Below are 20,454 nucleotides of genomic sequence, written 5' to 3' on the forward strand. Positions count from 1 at the left end.
GGGGCCCTTTGGACCCCCAATCTATAGCTGATTGGTCAGAAGCACAGGCCAGAAGTCGTGCGTAGGACTGGCATCTGCAGTAGAGGCAGGCAGTCTTATAGGACTGAACCTTTAATCTGTGCTATCCAGTGCTCTCTGAGGGTAGACAGTGTTTGAGAACCGCTTGCTGGTGGGTTGAAATTGAGTCTCAGAACACTAAAACAGCTTACCTCAATATTGTGCTGTAGCCTAAGCATCTAAAATGTGCCAGGTATTGATAATTTCAGACACCAGACTCCCACTTGTAGTTAGGAGAAACAGTTTGAGAATCCAACCCTTTCATCTTTCCTTTTTAGAGACAGAGACAGAGAGACATCAACTTGTTGATACACTTATTTATGTATTCATTGGTTGATTCCCATATGTGCCCTGACCAGGGATCAAACTGGGCAACCTTGGCGCATCAGGACAATGCTCTAGCCAACTGAGTTACCCCACCAAGACCAACCTTATCATCTTAAGGATCGTGTGGCCCATGTGTTTGAGTGGGTATGAAAGCCTGACACCGGGGCTTACTTCACCAAGAGTCTTCCTTGGATGAGCAGCTGTGACCCATCACTCTTTGAAGCTTTGCCTACAGCCTTCTCGACAGAGCTATGGCTTATGTGAGCCACCGCTCTGCTCACTGCATATTAGTGAGATCTGCTTCCCTTAAGATATTTAATATCTAGATGCAAAAGAATACTAATGAATGCTGTAGAAGCAGGTTCAGGAAAGATTACGGAAAGTGTTTAAACTGTTCACATAGGTTTCCATTGACTGCTTTTAGAAATAAGATATTGTTTTTCATGTTTATTTAGAATCATCTGGGTATTTGGATTCTCTCCAGATGTTCCAGATATTCTCTACTCTTTCCTAGAATCACAAAACAGTTGGTAGGACTGGCCATTACTTGAATGCTTAGCAATGTGTCTCTGGTTCTCAAGCTCCAGTTCTCAGCTAGAATATTCATTTGGAAAATACTTTGCACGTTTCTCTTTAGTGAATATTTGTGCTCATTATCTGAGAGTTTGCTTCTATGGTTATGTAACCTCATTTTAGTAATATACTCATAATAATAAATATACGTGCAGTGACAATACTTTTATATACTTTTAGAGATGCTTGTTTCTGGTCGGTGTTCATTCATAAACATCTTTGCATATTTACAGCCATTACTTCTGCAAATTACAATCAACAGTTTTTAAGAGAAAATCAGAAATCCAGGCTATAGACTGTTTAGACAATAATAAATTTAACCTCTTAACAAGAGCTACTGGCTTTATACAGGCACTTGAAAGGTATTAAAATGAAACATTAGCTTGATTTGATTTTTTCAAAAAAAACTATTTGCCATTAGTTCCTCTGTAGATTTTGGATACTTTTTGATTATAAAGAAATAGGACTAAGGAAACCATTGTATGCACTCCCCTTCTGCCACACTTTTCCTGAGGTGACAAGAGGGTAACCTCCAGCTCGCTTTTGCCCCCTCAGCCTGGCACTCAGGCAGTACCAGTTTCCTGTTTGTTCAGTTATTTTTGTGTCAAAGCCACGCCTGGATGCTCCAAGCCTTCCAGGTAGGATAAGAGTACAGGGGGGAGACGCAGGAGATTTTTTAAATGCATACTATCAACAGCACTGCTGTGGGATTAGGGGTTCTCAGACGTGAATACTTAGCTGTTAAAGAGGCTGAAAATAGCAACAAGCAACTGTTAAGTAATAAAAATGACTAGTCCCACTGCCATGGCTATAAGAGGCAAAATATTCCGCATGCCGTTATATATCCCGTGATCCATCTGATCTCCCAGGAGACAGAGATTAATGCTGCAATACCAAAGAAGGAAAATGTGATTACCCCAGATTTTATTGTAATACCATTATAGATTTGTTGCCATAATAATGCTGGATGCACATTGCTTTACTTGAGTAAGTTTTTATTTTTCTACATTTCCCCCTAGAGACTTGAGAGCCTATATGTCTATAAAACTACCACCTTGAGCCTGCAGTTGGAAAGCCTGTCTATTGTTCTAAAGTTGCCTTTAATCCGACTATACAGGCAGGCAGAAACTACCATAGAAATAGCACGTACATCCCTTGTGTTATACATTTTCCATTATTGGGCTCCTGTCTTAAGCATACCTTAATATTTAAGGTGTATCTAGACATACTGAGGTTTTCCCTCTATTTTAGTCCTTTTTATTCATGGGTTGAAATGGATTCTGCAGTATTATAGATTTCAAACTTAAACAACCAAAAAGCAATGAAGCCAGCCTTCCTCACACTATTCTGTTTAAAATAGAAAACATATTTCAGTTAGTCTTATTAAAACAAAACAAAAAAGCTTTTGCCTTTCCAGAGCTTTCTGTCTTCCCATCGTTGATGGCCATTTAAAAGATGCCTTTTCCCTCTCACATTTTTGCTTGTTCCTTTGCCAGTACTACTATTTTAATGCCATCAAATTTCATTGTAAATTATTACTTAATATGTGGAGTCAGATGCATTCTGAATATTACATTTTATGTAATAGGAACCTTCTGTCATACAGAGTACGAGTACATTATGATCTTGTGTTAAAACCCCATTACTACCATCACTGTCTCCCTAGGCCACTTTGTCAATTGTTGTGGCTTTGTATACTGCCTACATGGGAATAGTTTTCAAGTTCATAATCTCCAGCTCAAATCTTTTCTCTCAGTTCAGACAAACATTAGATATCTCAAAGGCATCTCAAACTTCACACATCCAAACTAAAGCTCTTGGTTTCCCTTTAAGCCTGCTCCTCTTTCTCATCTCAGTAAACGTCATCCCTATCCACCCAGCCGCTGACACCAGAATGCAAGGGAACCTCCTGTTCCTCATTCCCCACTTCCAATCCATCAACAAGCGCTCATGGTTCTGTCCCCTGAAATACAGGGGTGAGCAAAAGTAGGTTTATAGTTGCTCATATGGAAAATATGTAATACAATAATAAATAATAATACAAGAATAAAGTCTTTGTTTTGCATACTCGTAATTGTAAACCTACTTTGCCCCACTCTGTATATTCTAAATTCACCCACCCCACCCCATATCCACCCCCACTCCCCTGCCCACGAGACGACTAACTGCGCCCTCAGCGTCCATTTATAATGCTCTTGTATCCATTCCCCACATAGGAACCAAAATATACTTTTAAAATACAATTGAGATCATATCACATCCCAATTTAGCTTAGATTAAAACGGAAAACTCTTGATGTTACTTTCAAAATCAAATCTGAATTTTGTGTTCTGGTTTACAAAACCTGTTTCCCGCCCACCTCGGCAACACCTCATCCTGTCGTCTCCCCTGGTCCAGACGCGCTCCAGCCGCACCCACCCTCCCTACTCCCTGTGCAGTGCTGCTCCCCGGCTGTGAACGAGCGTCCTCCTGCTGTCTGAATTCCTGCTCCCCTTTGTGCCCTCCAGGTCTTATTTTAAATTACACCTGCCTGTAACGGTTTTCTTCCTGACCACCTTATTTAAGTATGATCCCAGTCTCCTACCTCATCATCATTATTTTCTTTCACAGCCCCTGTTCTCAAAAATCTGTAATTATGTAATTAATGTCTTTACTTCTAATTGCCTAGCTTTCTCTCTGGAATAAGTGTTCAGTTAGGGTAGGGATGTTGTCTACCTTTTTCACCTTTACAGCTCCAGGGCCTAACACCGAGTCAGTCACATAGGAAATGCTACTGCTCCCCTGGATCATCCCTTACTATATACTCTTGTCTGCTACTCCTGACTGACCTCTGTCCCATCATCTGCTCCACTTTCTTTATTCAAAAGAAACATTTCAGAGGTATCTCAAGTTATACTACCTTACCACTGTCAACTTATAATTCAAAACTAATCTTACTGCTATTATTTGACTAATATGCTAAGAATTTTCTTCTGTAATTTAGGTAATTTCTTCACATACCAAGCATATTAATTTATCTTCAGTGACAAATGACCACAAAAGCTCAGTGGATTATACAATGAAAGTTTGAATTCACTTTCGCCTCATATCCCTGCAAAACAGTCTGCTCCACATAGTCAGTCAGGGGTACAGACAGCCAGCCAGAGGCCTCACTATCTCATAGTTGCAAAATGTATCAGAGTATCTCCTTGTTTCCGTGGAAGGAGAAGAGAGAAATTAGAAACTGCACATTTTTCCTCAATCCAAACATAGCACATCATGCATCGGTTCACATTTCTCTGACTATAATTAATGGCATGGCCCTGGAAGGGCCCAGTAAGTGAAGAACTCAGGGATCATTCCTCTCTGCCTCTCCTGCTTTCCCATCCAAATGGTATAACTAATGATCTTAAAGTTTCTAGAATTCTTTGTTTTTCTATTAAGGGTGCATCTGTGTGTGTACTGCTCAGTTTAAATATATGGCAGTTACTTATAATGTAATTCAATTTGGAAGAGAGTCTTTTTTTATAAACAATATGTACAATACACATAAGAGCAACCTTGAAAGATGTTTTAAAATGTACTGTGTAAATTAATATAGTAAAAGCAATAGTGTAACTATGGGTAGGAAAAATAAAAATAAGAAAAATGAAAAGAATATTTTATGGAGCCATAAAAATAATTACTATCTCAAGAGAATTTGTTCTTTCAGTCTGACAAAAGCATATGTGCATAAATATATAAAAGAAGAATGTTCCAATCTAGATCAAAAAACTTTTCACTCTAGCTGTCGGAGTCTTCCATCAGCTAATAACACCCTGTCTGTTCTACTCCTTCAGAAGTAAATCTTTATTTGTGCTAAAGACTCGACTTAGCACTAGCAGTGGAAATCTGGTAAAATTATATGGCCTCTGATTTCAAGAAATCCATACCAGGAGGGAAGGCTGACTTGTAAATGGATAAGAACAGTGTGGTAATGCTTTCAATAAAAGTATCTGCAGAGAAGAGAGATAGGGAAGGCTTCACAGAAGTGGCAACATATGTTCGGAATCTTAAAGAAGTGTTTGGAAGGAGAAGGCAGTGGAGAATCCATTACAAATCACTGGACCAAGTTCCAGAAAGGGGTTTATGCCTAACTGTGTTGTAGATCAATACAAATCTCATGGACACATTTAAAAAAAATTAATATTTTAATTACAGTTGACATTCAACATTATATTAGTTTCAGATGTATAACATACTGAGTAGACATCTATATAACTTAGGAAGTGATCACCTCAATTAAATTTAGTGCCCATCTGACACTATACATAATTATTACAATATTATTGACTATATTCACTATGCTGCACTTACATCCCCATAACTATTTTGGCCCATTTTTAAACCAAGTTGTTTGTTTTCTTATTGTTGAATTTTAAGAGTTTTTTTGTGTATTTTTATTAACAGTCCTTTATCAGATGTATCTTTTACAAATATTTTCTCTAGTATGTGGCTTGTGTTCTCATTCTCTTGGCATCACCTTTTACAGAGCAAAAATTGTTAATTTTAGTGAAGTCCAACTTCTGAATTCTTTCATGGATCATGCCTTTGATGTTGTACAGTAAGTCCTTAGTGTGATCGATAGGTTCAGCAACTTTAAATGAAACAACACATAATGAAACCAATTTTACCATAGGCTAATTGATATAAGCAAGAACTAAGTTGCTATGCATCTCGTCAACATTATGATGACATGACATTGAATTAAATGACATTTTTCAAGGGTCTGCTATATTCAAAATGTCATTGCCACAGCCAAGGTCATCTATGTTTTCTCCTGCATTATCTTCTATGTGTTTTGTAGTTTTGTGTTTTGCATTTAGGCCCATGATCCATTTTTTTAAATATGTATGTTTATTGATTTTAGAGAGAGAGGAAGGGGAAGAGAGAGAGAGGGTGGGGAGAGAGAGAAAGAGAGAGAAACATCAATGTGAGAGAGAAACATCAATTGGCTGCCTCTAATATGCACCCTGAATGGGGATAGAACCCACAACCTAGGTATGCACCCTGACCAGGAGTCAAACCTGCAACCTTTTGGTGCATGGATGGGACAATGCTCCAACAAACTGAACCACACCAGCCAGGGCTCTGGTCCATTTTGGGATAATTTTTTGGAGGGGGTTAGGTCTGTGTTTTATTTATTCATTTTTTTGCCTTAGACGTTCAGTTGTTCCAGACCCATTTGTCAAAAGAATCCCTTTGCTCCATTGTGTTGCCTTTGCTCCCTTGACCAAAATCAGTGGACTACACTTATGTGGGTCTATTACCAGGCTCTGTATTCTGTTCCATTGACCTATTTGTTTATTCTTTTGTCAATATGACACTTACCTTGATTACTGTAGCTTTATAGTGAGTCTTGAAGTCAAGTAGTGTCAGTCCTCAACTTTGTTCTTCTTTTATTGTGTTGGCATTCTGAGTCTTTTATCTCTCCATATGAACTTTAGAATTAGTTTGTTGATAACTAAAAAAATAGTATATCAAGATTTTGGTTTGAGTTCTGTTAAAGATCAAGTTGGGAAGAATTGACATCTTGACAATATTGAGTCTTCCTATCCATGAACATGGAATCTCTCTCCATTGTTTTTAGTTCTTTGATGTCAGTCATCAGAGTTGTATGGTTTTCCTCAAATAAACTTATACATATTTTGTCATATTTGTATTTAGGTATTTTCTTTTTGTGTGTGTGCAAATGGAAATAGTGTTTTGGTTTTTTATTTCAAATTTGACTTGTTAGTACCTGCATATAAGAAAGTGGTTGGCTTTTGTATATTAACCTTGTGTTCTGCAGTCTTGCTATATTCACTCAATAATTCCAGGAGTTTTTTGTTTCTTCTTCTGGATTTTCTACATAGACAATCATGTCACCTGCGAACAGAGTTTTATGTAATCCTTCCCAATTCATGTACCTTTTACTTCCTGTTCTTGCTAATGGTATTAGCTACAATATTGAAAAATAGTGGTGAGAGGGAACATCCTTGTTTTGTACATGATCTTAGTGGGAGAGCTTCTTGTCTTTCACCATTAAGCATGATGTTAAATGTGGTGGGGGTTTTTGTAGATAGTCTATTAAGTTCAGAAAATTTTCCACTATTCCTAGTTTAGAGTCTTTATCATAAATGGGCATTAGATTTTATCAAATGCTTTTCCTGTATCAATTTATATGACTCCATGATTTTCTTTTTTTGTCTGTTGATGGGATGGGTTACATTAATTGATTTTCAAATGTTGAACCAGCTTTGCACACCTGGGATAAATTCCATTTGGTATGGTGTACAATTCTTTTTATACCCTTTGGGATTTTATTTGCTGGTATTTTGTTATGGAATTTTTATGTATGTCCATCCTCAGTAATATCTGTGTCTGGTTTTGACCTTTGCTGGTCTCATGGAATAAATTAGAAAGTATTTATTTTTCTTCTGTCTTCTAAAAGAGTCGTAGAGCACTGGCATCATTTCTTTCTTAAATGTTTGGCAGAATTCACCAGTAAACCAATCTGGGTCTGGTGCTTTCTTTTTTGGAAGATTATTAATTATTTAATTTGTTCAATAGATATAAGCCTGTTCAGATGGTCTGGGTCTCTTGTGTGAATCTTGACATATCGTGTCTTTCAAGGAATTGGTTCATGTCATCTAGGTTATCAAGCTTGTTGGCATAGCATTGTTCACGGTACTCCTTTATTATCTTTTTAATGTCCATGGGATTCGTAGTGATGTCTACTCTTTCATTTCCAATATTAGCGCTATGTATTCTCTCTCTTTTTTTCTTAGTCTGCCTAGAGCCTTATCAATTTTATTAACTTTTTCAAAGAACAACCTTTTGATTTCATTGATTTTCTCTGTTGATTTCCTATTTCTAATTTTATTGCTTTCTCCTCTAGTTATTATTGCTTTTCTTCTGCTTACTTTGAGTTTAACTTTATCTTTCTAGTTTCCTGATATGTTTTATCTTGAAACCCAACAAACAAAAAATATATTTCCTAATTCTGTTCACTGAAGACCTGGAAACAATGACCAGTGTTGTGGCTCTGAGCATGCCTAGTGTCCACAGTGCAGAGTTTTCCACATTGTGCAGTGTCCACGTTGTGTAGTTTACTATGAATTCTTCTTAATAGGAGCCAATGATCCTTGGAGAAATAGACGCCTCCAGGTCCAGGGTAGGAAAAATCCAAAATAAACCTGGACTTCATGTTATGCCAAAAATCAAAGAAGCTATTAATGACTAGTAGGATCTAGTAAAGGGATTCAGAAGGCAACCTGAATGGGCTCCCATTGGAAAAGGGGGCCAGCAGGGGGAAATCATGCACCCACCCTGCCTTTCTTTAACTAGCTGTAACTCAGGGTAAGCAATTACTTCACGCTGGGAAACTTCTTTTTATGGAAGTACACCTACTAATAAATAAAGAAGGTTTTTAGAATTAGAACATTACTATTTTGCAATTTTTAGTAACTAATGGATCTAGAAAATGATCATCAATAGCTAAGATTATAAAAGGAGTTGCAATCAAATATTATATGACTTCCAAGGATATACACACACAGCATCAACTCTGAAGTCATCTGATTAAGCATTTAGATCTAATAATAACACACAGGAATAGGGCAGACATCACAGGAATGCAATCAGTACAACTCAGATAGTGGGAAATTCTATAACAAAATACCTGTTTTGTTGACAAATGTAAAAAAATATAAGAGAGGGAAGGGTGGACTATATAGACTTAAAGAGACTTAAGAGACCTGACAAATAATGCAATGTATAAAATTATTATTATTATTATTTATTTTTCACTTTATCCTCATCCAAACACATGCTTATTGATTTTCAGGAGAGGGTATAGGAGGGAGAAAGAGAGAGAGAGAAACATCTCCGTGAGAGAGAAACATCAAGTGGTTGCTTTTCATATGTGCCCCTACTAAGGTCAAACCAGCAACCCAAGCATGTGTCCTGACTGGGAGTCAAACCTGGGCCCTTCTGGATTGCAAGACAATGCCCAACCAAGTAAGCCACACCAGCCAGGGCTGAAATTATTTCTTATCTTAAGTCAAACAAATAAAATGTATAGAGCAAAAAAGATAGCCACATAAGATGACAGCCGGAGAAATGTGAATACTAACTGGGTATTTGATTATTGAATCTTGTTCATTTTTTAGATTTGTGATAATGATATTTTGGTTACTGTTTTATGTTGCTGCTGTTGTTCTAGAACCCAGCACATTTTCTATTGCCACAAAGCACAAGCACTCTAAATAACTTTCCTCCTGTGGCTAGCTAATGAAATGGCTATTTTTCTTAATTGCTGTATGGGAACACTAGTTCTAGAAAGCTTTGTCCAACTAACACGATCACTTTAAACATTTAGCACAATCAGATCTTCATAATAAACTTTATAGTACAACATAGAACTATAATTCATGACCTTTGCAAAACAAACAAACAAGCAAAAACCTCGGATATTCTAGGCAATTCCTAGAAATCAAAAGAAGTAATTTTTTCTTCTATGGAGTCCACACCTTCTGGGTCTGCCTCATTTTCACGTCCTACAGTGTCCCATCTCCTCTCCAACTGAGAAAGGCCAACACCAAAAACCAAAGGTTTGACTCTGGGATGACTGTGAGCATTGGATGGTTGTGGTGTAACCTTGCAAATGATGACCAGAGGAAGTCCCTAATATCCGAGGCTAGACCAAATTGCTAATTGGAATATAAGAAAATCAATGTGCATACTCAAATAGGATGGTTATAAACAGGAAGAAAGTTAGGTGTTGAGAAACTAAGTTTAGCTGAGTAATAAGCGTGGACTCCAGGTTAAAGATTGAGACAAGGGAAACAGATGGAATGAGAGTAGAGAAGTAAGAAATGTTGAATAACCAGAACAAAAGCAGTGTCAGAACTAGAACCAAAAAGAAATACAGAAATCAATTCACTGAAGAAGCAATGGACATCAGAGTCTTGCAGACTTGTTATAAAAAAAAGAAGAAAAAAACTTCCCTGGAGGAATGGGGTCATTTTTCAAGTTTTAGCTAGAAGCTTCACTTACCTTAAAAGAATTTTGGTTCTTGGTAGACAGGAAACTATACATTGTTTACTTCATGCGCTTATATATTATTTATTATACTTATTGGCTGTGGGAAAACTTAATAGCACCATATCATAGGGTTTAGGTAAGGATTAAGTAAGTATTTAAAACACTTAGCACAGCGCTCCTTAAAAGTTACCTTCAAAATGATAGCTGATGTTAAAGAGAGGTTGTGTATGTAAATTATATCTTGTTGAAGAAGGTTACTAAACCCTTTTCTATTCCTGAGTCATTTTACTCCTTTAAAGTCTTTAATCTTATTTCTCCTGAACATCTCTGCTAACATGTGATTAGTTTATTTAAGTCAGTGGTTCTCAAAGTATAATTCAGGGGTCCCTGAAGGGTCTCTAAAATTCCTTCAAGGAGTCTGTGAGGTCAAAATGATTTCTTAATAATATTAAGATATTATTTGCCTACTTCACTCTCACCTTCTCCCAAATGTTCAGCAGACTTTTCTAGAAGCTACGTGGTATGTGGTGACATCATTATTCTGATGACTAATAGCATATGTGTTTGCATGCTCCTGGGCTTAAAAATTTCCTTATTTTTTTATTTCTAATATGGTATGTATTGGTAGGTATAACCCATGTAACCATAAGCTCTTTGAGATCCCCAGTAATTTTTAAGAGTAGAAAGGGATCCTAAACCAGGAAGGTTGAGAATTACTGCTTCAAGCCACCATCTCTTGCCTTAACTTCTACAACTTCTTCCTACCATATCTCTATCTCTTTCTAGTTTCTCCAAAGTGCTCATTCAAAAATGCAAATCTGATTATACTGCATTTCTGTTTGAGGTTTATATATCTCTAATAACCTGTGAGGTGGGATGGTCACATAGCACAGTGGAATAAACAAGACAACCTTTGATTTCCCCTAGAGCTGAATTTGAATTCAGTATACATTGGACTCTGCTAATTGTCCTCCAATAACCATTTCTCTTTTCTTCATTTTTGTAATATAACCACTGAGTTTTAGCTTAGCACGCGCATTACCACTAGAAATTACACCCTCGCAGACAGAGGAGTGTGGTCATATGATGACGGGCACTGGGAGATGAGCAGAAGTGATGTGTATGCAGCTGCTGGGTCAAGTTGTCCAGAAAAAGAAGCTGGTGTACTTCCACTTCTCTCTTCTTTCTGGCAAACTTCACAGGGGCCAGAGGGTACAGAGCCAGCCAGCTTTGGCTATATGGATGTAGACCATACTTAGCTACTTAGATCATCTTCCCAAGTCTGTGTTGTTTAATAGAAAAAAATTAGCCTCTATCTTGAGTCTGTTTTGACCATGCAGGCAAACTTCGGCTTAACCTCAAATAAGTGCCTACATGACCTAAATCCCTGAGGTAAATGCGTATAAAAGGCTCTTACTAGATATTTTTAGGTTCCTATACTGAGTTCCCAATAATCTAGGCTCGCTCTGAGCAATCCTTCATATTTAATTTATTCTTTCTTCTAATATTAATGAAGTATGCTAGGCACTGTGCACAGCAGTATAACATATATTTAGTCACCATTCCATGTGTCCATCAACACCATGGGATCCAAAATGAAGAAAACAGTGTCCTGATAGGCAAGCAGAGCAAAGTGGCATTTTTTGTGGTCCTGCTACTTGTGGACAGACCCAGAAACCATGTGACTGGGCTCATGGCTATTGAGCCTCAATGAGTGACAGGGTTTCAGTTTTATTAGAGGGGGACAATTAAGAAAAAAGTGGGACACTAGTCCCTGGCTCAGTATTTAAAGTTCAACGTGGGGCCTGTGCCAAGAGTATGTATGTGTGACGAAAACCGTCTTTCATCAAGCCTGGGCTATCCCAGAACTCAGGGCAAGACTGAATGCGCCAGTAGAAGATGAATGGTCTAAGCTCATCAAGAGCTGGGGAGGCCAGACGAGGAGAAATGCTTGTGTAATAACAGAGGATATGTGTGTGATGCTAGAATTAAATATTTCAGAGACATACCTTTCCATGTGAAAAAGGCTCATACATTGCCAGCCCATTTTTTGTTTAAAATGGAATTTTGGCCCATTTGGGGGATTGACAGTGTTATTATAACATTTTTACTAAAAATAACTTTATATTGCTTTTAGGTCGAATCATATGAAATCTCTGCTTTGTGAATCAAACATGGTGTTAAAGGCCCACACAACTGGACTGAGGGCCAGGAAGGCCTCTTTTCAGAAATCTCAACGTACAAGAATTATAGGTAAGTGACCACCAAAGGTCCCAGATACCTGCAGCATCAAAATGGCTGAAACTCCCGAGGATATCAAAATGCCCAAGGTAAAACTGTACTTCTACCATCTAGCTTGGGTCTGTCTAAAGATACGGCTTTTCTTCTCTTCTTTGCAAATCTCATGCAAGTGCCTCTTGGTGGTAGATTCTAACTAGAATCCTGCTTGGTGGGGAATCTGTGGAATTTAGTTCATAGGTTTTACAACTTTGTGATCCATTGGGGAAGCTAGAAGAGCTTTAGCTATGTTAATGTTATTTTTATTAGATTATGGGTAAAGTTTCTGGAGTAGAATAACCAAGAGTTCAAAGCAAAAAGAGAAGGTAGAGGAAGAGTGTGTCGATTCAGACCTCAGACTCTTACTCTCAAGTGGCCCTTTCCCTGTACTCCCTTTACCTATCAATCTCCCTGCTGTTGTGGATGAGCAGAGATGCTAACACTCACACCCTGGGCGGGGCGGGGGGGGGGGGGTACTTCCTGTAGGATCCACAAAAGAAAGACCTTAAGGGTTAGTTTTCTGTTAGTCTCTATACCTTTCTTCATTTAAGGAGTAAGTCACTTCCACAATTTTTGAACTGGGAGACTTGGAATTGTTTGAAAATATATTACACATTATCCACAAATGAGAGATATCTGGGATTCTATGCTATGACATTAAATAGATGCTTTATTCATGAATGCTCATTCAAAATATAGATTGATGTGTTATTGTTAACAAAAATGTGATTTTTGGTTTGGTAAATATACCCCAAAACTTACTATTTCTGCTTTTTAGATAGGTTTTTTTTTTTTTAAACCAGTGGCAGATCTTAGCCATGGGGCTTTCAATGTAATTACATCTGATTCCTGGACATTATATTAACGCTGAACTATTAGTATAGTAATGGCCAGCAACATACTTTTCATTTGTATTTTCATAATAGCTTCTATCTATGGAAGGCACCTAATTTGTCATAATGGAGAGTTGGTGTTTTTAAGATATATTTTAAAAGGGTAATTTCTTATGACTTGACCACAGTAGTTCATGTTGTGAGATTGTATCATTTTTTTCAATATGTCAATGTCAATTCATTTTGCAATCTGTTTAAGCCTGGTTTGGTGATCAGTCGTTAAAGCTGCCTGTAATTGTCAAAGGTCTCACACATTATCCTTTAGACATAAATTCGAGGGCAATTATCTGTGAAAATAGTTTAGTGTTTCTTAGAATTTAGAATTGTTTGTTTTGAATAACTTTTAAGATTTGAAAAAAAAGAGTTGAGTAAAATTACTTAGGAGAAATACCAATGCATATTTCTTTTCAAATTACTTTTACTTTTTCCCTGGATCTAAATATTCAGACCCATTATAGAAAGTATATTTTAAAATGAAAATTTAAACCACACATAATTCTACTACCTAGAAATGCCACCACTTAAAAATATATTCTTTCTTCTTCTCCTTTTAATTTTTTTTAAATCTCTGTGTATAAGTGGATATGTGTGTTGGGGTGTGCACACCTAAATGAGGACGTATGTTTTCTGTAAGAATTCAAATTAGGAACATGCTATCTTTTATTTATCACTTAAATGAAGGACTTCATCAGCATCTAATGTTGGAAAGTAAAATTTGAGGGCAGATTGATTTTTACTGCTTTGTAGACAATCTACAAGTTTTATAGATCTAGAATTTAGTTGATACGAGTGAACTAACTCAATAGATTTTCAAATGTTAAACCAGTCTTGTGTCTTTGGAAAAAAGTCCAGCTTGTTCATGAAGTGTAATACTTTTTGAATATTTCAGAATTCTATTTGTCTATATTTTGTTAGAGTTTTTATGTCTATATTCATGAGGGTCATTGGTCTATAGTTTTGCTTTGTTCAGTTTTGTACTGTTATTCTGATTTCTTATGAGTTTAATACTGGCCTCATGAAATAAGTTGGAAATATTACTTACTTTTCTGTATTTGGAAAGAAGTTTGTATATAATTCATGTTCATTTTTCTTTAAATTCTTAATAGAATTCTCCAGTGAAACCATTTTGTCCTCAAAATATCTTTTCTAGGAGCTTTTAAATGATCAACTTAATTTTTTAAATGGTTGTAATATAGCTATTCAGATTATTTCATCTTGGTTAAATTTTGGCAGTTTATGGTTCTCAAAGAATTGGTCCCTTTTTCTAGGCCATTAAATTAAGAAGCATAAAATCGTTCATAGTATTTAATGGCTGCAGGAGTCTGTAGTGATTTTTTAAAAATCAGATTAATTGTACAAAAATAAAATGCACAGACCTGACAGCATAGTCTGATGAGTTTTGACAATATATACACCTATATAACCATCGCTCAAATCAAAATGAAGACTGTTTCCAACCCTCTGAAAAGTTCCATTGCCCTCCTTGTCAATCAATAAGCATCACTTCTGAGGAAACTGTTGCTATGATTTCTACCATCCTAGAATAGTGGTTGGCAAACTACAGCTCAAACCAGTTAAAACTGGCTTGTTTATTTAAACAAGATTTTATTGGAATGAAGTCACACCCATTTTTTGAAAGATTGTATTTATTTATTTATTTAGAGATGGGGGAAGGTCAGGGAGAAAGAGAGGGAGAGAAACATCGATGTGAGAGAGAAATATCGGTTGATTGCCTCTCTCATGTGCCCTAACTGGGGACCTGGCCCACAACTCAGACAAGTGCCCTGACTAGGAATAGAACCCGTGACCTTCTGCTGGCCTGGGTATCGCATCCAGTTTTTAATGTACCTGCACTTCTACTTTCATGCCACAAGGGCCAAGTTGAGTGGTTGAGACTGAGACGTTCTGACCCTGCTATGGGAAAGCCAGTCTTTTGGGGATTTTTAAGTGTTCTTGCAGAGACCCAGCTTCTGGAGCAATGGAAATTGGCATGCCATAAAGACAGAGAATGCCTCCTTTTGTCCCATAGAAACATTTGCTCTTCACATTTGAAGGGTACAAATTTACATTTCAAAGAAGGATGAAACTGGGAGTCATTTGTTTTTGTTTCAAAGGACTGTAAAATAGAAACCTTCCTATTTTCCTTCCCCATGAAGATTTATTTACATGAGGAAGATTTATGTCCTTCTCTCAGGAGGGTGAGCTGTGCAGCAGTTCCCATATGTGGAGAGCAGAACCTGAAGCCATGTTTAGAGCATGCGCAGTAGAGTAATGACTCAGGGGGGTGATGCATCCCCTCGACAAGCACAGTACAGCGTGGCAGAAAACATGTGCTTATCTAAAGGGCAATGCTACCCTCTCAGAGCACACGCATCAACCACGTGTGCCTATCAGAGCTGACATGCACAACCTGTGCCTGCTGGGACTGAGGAAAACAGCATGTGCTTATCAAGTTAAGGAAAACATATACACAAGAAATTGTACAAAATTAACATGACTGCAACAAAAAGAAGCGTAAAAGCAGAGGAGTTTAGACCACGATGCCACATCCAGAGAGCAAGTCACTTTGGGATGTCCCACACGTTCTGCCTTGGGAGAGAAAGATCTCCGCTGTGCTTCCGTCCCTCGGACTCTGCCTTGCAAGACCTGGACTACCCCGGTGGCCTCTCGGGCCTGGACCTGAGCTGGACTCTTGGGACTTGAGTTCATTATCCCCCAATTCTCTCATGTGATATTATTACTGTTTGTTTCTGAGTGATTATTATTGTTATTAGGTTAGTACGGATTTGGATTGAATCTACATTAATGAAAGCTGAGTGAATGGCGTAGTCACCTGTGCTGAGTCACTGTTATTCCTCAGTGCTGGTGTCACCTGTTGGGCTGATAGTCATATAGGGGGCCGGGCCCTTTCAGTTCCTGAGGCCCCAGTCAGACCTGAGCAGGGACCCCAGGCTGACTTATAAGAAAGACTATGTTGTGAAACATACGCTTGCGACACCATATAAACTTCCAGATTCCTAATTGTGGGGTTCTCCTGTAGGGCAAAAACTTCCTTTTCCATTGCAGGCCTAAACTTTTGTGTTTGTTACATTAGCCTGAAGGGAGAGAACAGGATGTAAGGAACCTATGCACTGATTGCTGTCTGCCTTTGATCTAGAAACTCCTGGTTTGCTTTCAAGACAAAAATAAATGAATATAGATACTAAAAACTTATTACTGCAAAGTCTGAAATATTTATTATCTGGCTCTTTACAGAAAACGTTTGCCAACACCAGTTTTAGAATAGTATTACTGTTCTCGAGCAGAAGTATGTGGAATCATGAGTTTATGCTCTGCCTGGTTTCTTTTGGTCAACCTAATACTTTAGAGATATATCCGTATTGTGTGTATCAGTAGTTCTTCTTACCTATAAGTAAACTCCATTATGTGACTATTCCAGTTTGGTTGTTCATTTTCTGCTGATGAACATGTGGGTTATTACGAACATTCTAGTACAACTCTTTGCAGGCATATGCTTTCATTTTTCTTGGGTATAATTTCTGAGTCACAGGAAAGATATATGTTTAACTTTACTCAAAAAATCTCATTTGCCAAAAGTGGTGGCATCATTATACAGTGCCACTGTCAGTGTATGAGAGTTCTAGTGTGTCCAAACTATTGTCAACACTTAGTATCACCAATCATTTAAATTTAATCCATTCTATGGGTGAGAAGTGGTATGCTCCTGGTTTTGTTTTTATTGTTTAATTAGCTACCATTTAATGAGCATGGCCAGATTCCAGGTACCTTACATGCATTATTCCTGATCTTCACCTCAATCTTGCAAAGTAGGTATCATTACCAATAGTTGCCAGGAATAAGGAATGTGGTTCAGAGAGGGTATGTGAGTTGCTTAGGATCACACAGCTACTAAGTGGTACAGCAAGAATTTAAAATTTGACCCGCTTGACTCCCAAGACTACGATTTGCCCCTGGGACACACCGTTGCTGGTGAATCTATGGCTGCCCCATAGGCTAGAGCCAGTGCTGCACAAGGAGCAGAGAGAGAGCCAAACAGATCCAAGCTAGACTCCGGTGTTCATTCAGCCAGTATTCACCGAGACTCTGCCACAGGGCGGTCACTGTCGGGGATGTGGCAGTGTCACCAAGACTCTGCCACAAGGGGGTCACCATCGGGGATGTGGCAGTGAACAAAACAGAGAGTGGCACATACAGGGGAGGTTAGACAATAAACAAAAAATAAAACGCATAATACGATTTGCTAAAAAGATAATTAGCAAACAAGAAACCTCTTTCGAGTTTAACAACATGTCAGGGTTTGCTTTTTTAAAGAACACTGCTACCAGCAACAAAAACCAAATAGTACATTAGAAGGATGAAAATGAAGCAAAATCGAGGGTATTGGGAAGGTTTTAATTACATTTTTCTAATTACTAATGATGTTGGTCTCCTTTTTATCTGCTTATTATCAGTCAAATGTCTTGTGAGTTTGTATCAAGTATCTATTGTTTGTTTTTTCATCTTAATTTTAGCAGTTCACTTTATATTTTGGATGAAAGTCACTTATCAGATATATGTATTGTGAATATTTAACTCCAGTGTGACTTGCCTTTTCATTTTTTTAAGAATATATATAAATAGTTTTACAATTTTATTTATTTGCTTTTAGAGAAGGGAAGAGAGGGAGAGAACATTGATGTGAGAGAGAAATGTGGATCGGTTGCCCCTTGCACATGTCTTGACTGGGGACTGCACCCACAACCCAGGCATGTCCCTTGACCAGGGGTCAAACTAGTGACCTTTTGCACTATGGGGTGATACCCGACCAGCTGAGCCACACTGGCCAGGGGAAGAATATTTTTGGATGAGAGGTTTTTAATTTTGATAAAGTCCTATTTATCAATTTATTTTCTTATGGTTAATGATTTCTGTGCCTTAAGACATTTTTGCCTGTTCTATAGTCAGAAAAATATCCTCTTATGTTCTTTTCCAGAAGCTGTGTCCATTAGATTTTATGTTTAGGTCTGTGGGCTGCTTTGAATTAACTTTTTATGTATGGTGTTAGGAAGGGTATCAAGCTTGTATTTTTAATTTGTTTTTTTGTGTTTGGTTTTTTCTATAGAATGCCATTTTTTCCAGCAACATTTGTTGAAAATATTTTCCTTTTCTGTTTAATTTCTTTGGTGCCTTTATTGAAACTCAATTTACCATATGTGGATGAAGCTATTTCTGAGCTCTCCATTCTGCCTACTGATTTGTCTGTCTATTCTTATGTTGCTACTACACAGATTTAATGTTTGGCTTTACTGGTATATCTGAAAATCAAGTTGTCTCCCAATAATTTTTCTTCAAGATTTTTTGACTATTCTAGTTCTTTTGCATTTCCATATGAAATTTAGAATCAGCTTTTCTAGTTTTACAAAATAGTCAGCTGGGATTTTGATTGAATCTATAGATAAATTTGGGAATAATTAACATCTAAAAATACTGAGCTTTTTCAATTTATAAACATGTGGGTGTGTAAAAAAATAATTTTCCTCCCACCTTCTAAGTTCTTCTTGCTGGGCTAGTAATCAAATTAACAGAGACAAATGAACCCGAGAAAATTAAGTTTTAATATGGGTGCACAGGGAATTCACATAAGCAGGAAATTCCCAAGACAGTGAGGCAAAATGAGGTATATAAGTCATTTTGGATAAAGGAAAAACAGGGGAGGAAAGGGTCTAGGATTTCAAAGAGGAAACAGGCAATTCACAAGCAGCCAAGCAGCCCAGAAAGTGGCAAATAAACTCTTGTGAGGCAACTCCAAAACAATGGGACAGAGAGGAATCTAACGAACAGATTTTTACATGGACACTCCCCATCTACCACACTTAGTTCCTATGTGCTAACATGAATACGCTAAGGTGATTATGCTAAGGTTCCCTTCCCAAAGCAGGTTTCACTCTCTGAATCTCTTTAAGAAGGAAAGGGGAAGGTGAAAACAAAACAAAACACAAAACTCTTCCTCAGTTTGTTGGGCTTTAATTATTTTCAGCTTGAAATAACCTGCATGTCAGGATGGCACATCCCAGGGAGACCCACTCTTGACCCGACACACAGACCTTTATTTATTTGGAGCTCCTTTCATTTCTCTAAGTAACCCTAGGTAATGTTGAGTGCACAAGTCTCATAAACTTTCATCAAATTTATTCCTAAGAGTTTGATGGGGATGCTTTTTAATGCTGTTGTGTTTCTTCTTTTATTTCCAGTTGGTCGATGCTAGAATGTAAAAATACTCCTTATTTTAGTAAATGGGCCTTGACTCATACGACCTTACCAAATTCACTCAGCAGTGACATTCACTCCGTGTGCTGATAGATTCCTCTGAAGGTTCTCAGTAGGTAATCACACCTTCTACGAATAAAGACAGCTTTACTTCATCCTCTCCAAACAAAACACTTACATAGACTGGATTCGCTTAACAGGCTACCAAGATGACACCTTTAGGAATCTAAACTCTTCAATGTGCAAGTAAAAAGTCTGAGGTCCAAGAAATGACATGTTAATCAGTACTTACCTGAGTCTAGGACATGGTCTCTGAGTCATAGGCCAGGAGCCTCCCTGTGACCAGACTCTGTTACAGGACAGATCTCAGATAAATGTCCCACTTCCACATTCCTGGCAAGTTAAATTTAGCCGCCTTACCGTACCAGCTTCAGTCCTACATTGCCCCTTAGCAATATCTGTTCCCTCTATACTAAAAAATTGCAAAAGGATGCCTTTCCTAAATTCTCATAAATATTTTTCTTTATTCTCAAAATCAGAAGAAACTCCTGGAATAGATGTAGGTATGAGTGTCTTGATTTTGCCTCAAACTAACAGCTAGCTTTCAATCCACACCCATACATCTTACTTAAGCCCAAGCACTTTTTTGGCTTGTTTTTAATTTTTATTGATGTTCTAATTATTGGATTTCAGTTCTTACTAGCTACTTCTATTCATTCATTCAAAAACCTTCAGTCTGTATATTCTGGGCATTGTAGTAGGTCCTGGATTATAAAGTGTCCAAAAAACCAAGTCCATTTCCTGCCCTATGATACTTAAAATCGAGTGAGGGGACTGCTACTCGGCTTTGTGCATGGTTCAAATTCTTAGCTCCTAAAATACAAGTTAGAGCATAGGGAATAAATAAATACCTCCTCCTTCCACCCCCCCCCGCCCCGGCACATTTTTTTCCAAGCAGGTGACTCTGCTTGGTTACATAGGCTGGCCATTAATCTCATGCTTAGTGGATCTTATC

This window comes from Desmodus rotundus, chromosome 2 (assembly GCF_022682495.2).
Source record: "Desmodus rotundus isolate HL8 chromosome 2, HLdesRot8A.1, whole genome shotgun sequence".
Taxonomy (NCBI): domain Eukaryota; kingdom Metazoa; phylum Chordata; class Mammalia; order Chiroptera; family Phyllostomidae; genus Desmodus; species Desmodus rotundus.